At 27.0% G+C, this 1,778-nt stretch overlaps 1 non-coding gene across 1 annotated transcript; it reads right to left on the bottom strand.

Annotated features, from left to right (window-relative positions):
* Positions 1-501: 501 nt before the first annotated feature.
* Positions 502-583, bottom strand: TRNAS-GCU. Its single transcript has one exon. It is a non-coding gene; the product is annotated as a tRNA-Ser (tRNA).
* Positions 584-1,778: the final 1,195 nt, after the last annotated feature.

Below are 1,778 nucleotides of genomic sequence, written 5' to 3'. Positions count from 1 at the left end.
AAATCACCATTTTCAGTTTTCCAAATGTTACTTAATTTTTTAAAAATATTGATAGAAAATAGACCTAACACAAAAATTTAGTAGAATTCAGAAACTTAATTCTTAAAATTTAAAATAGAAAACAAAATAGTTACCAAATTCATCTTAATTTAAGATAAAATTTTAATTTTGTTTAGAACACATTTGATTTTTTAACAATAATTTTTTTTTATAATATGTTAAATACGGAGATCGAACCTCAACCCTTAAAAGATGATAATACAAAATCATATCATTTGATCTATACTCATATTTGCTTATAATTTATCTATTTTTAAAAGTGGATATAAATTTGATCTGTTATTTTTAAACACTAAATTTATATAGGTTTAACAATAAGAAAGTAATTATTTTCAAAGAAAAAGAAAGAAAGAGAATAGGAATGCCACGTTAACCCACGAATTTAATTCACGTAAAATCCAAACGTAGGAATATACGGAAAAAAGATTAAAAAAAAAAACACGTCGCCTGAGAGATTCGAACTCTCGCGGGGAAACCCCATGTACTTAGCAGGCACACGCCTTAACCACTCGGCCAAAGCGACTTCTTTGGGCATAGGATAAGAATAATTTTATATATCATATACATAATCATCTTTACTAGCTTCTAATGTAATTTTGTCATTTGGTCTTGACCATTTTTTTTTAAAAAAAGGAAATTAAAAAGTTGATGCTATTTTTTAATGTAAAGGTTTTACTAAAGATAAAATTTACTTTTTTAAAAGATAACTTTCTGAGTTTTGAATGGTTAGAGATCTATTGAATTTTATGTTTGTTTCTTTCTCTTGTTTGAGAAAATAAGCGTAGATCCGGAGATTCCCGAATAGGTCAACCTTTCCAAAAACCCGTCCTCAGTTTGGATTGTAGGCTGCAACTCGCCTGCTGAAAGTCGTGAAGATTTTTGGAATTGGGATAAGAAAAATGAAAAGCATGACCTCCCCCTCTAGAAATAAAAATTAAAAGTTTAGAACCTATTTGATAGCTTTAAGGACTCCTAATCTCCTATTATATATATATTGTTTGAAGTTCATGGACCTAGAAGTGTTAAAAAAATTTGATCAATCCAATGCAAACAATACAGTTTGGGTTAGATTGTCAACTCATTTAAGTTGGATTGGTTTATAGGTTCACCTAAAATAACTCAAACCAACTCGAACTTATGGTTAGTTCTAAAATGTATGTTTTTTTCCACTTATGATACATTAGTTTTTCTTTTCACTTATAGTATAATTATATATACATATATGTATTTTTTTAATCTTTTTTTTTAATTTATTCTCCAACAACTCCTAAAAATAATCTTTCAACACTTTGAAAAGAAAAATTCCATAATATAAATTTAAATTGAATTGTTAATCCTAATTCAATATATGAAAACAATTAAATAACATTTTTACATATTAACATTTTACTTATTTTTAGAATCACATTTTAAACGATGACCTGAGTAACCCAAACCAACCCAATTGGATTGGATTAAATTCGTCATTTAATAAGCGTTATTTGGGTTTAAGAAACTTACATCTCAAATAATTAAGTTGAGTCTAAAAAATGCTTCAATCCAATCTAACCCAACCCCGAGCACTCTTGGACCTCTTATATAGAACTACGAAAATTCTAAGACGAAATATTTGTAATCATTTTTAAATTTTGACCTAAATTTTACAATGACTTCATATAACCTATAGCTTTTAAGACTAAATTATGAAAGGAAAAAAAAAAAGAGAACATTTTTAGTCC

Source organism: Benincasa hispida, chromosome 6, assembly GCF_009727055.1.
Source record: "Benincasa hispida cultivar B227 chromosome 6, ASM972705v1, whole genome shotgun sequence".
In the NCBI taxonomy this organism is placed as follows: domain Eukaryota; kingdom Viridiplantae; phylum Streptophyta; class Magnoliopsida; order Cucurbitales; family Cucurbitaceae; genus Benincasa; species Benincasa hispida.
This window is presented reverse-complemented; position numbering and strand designations above follow the sequence as displayed.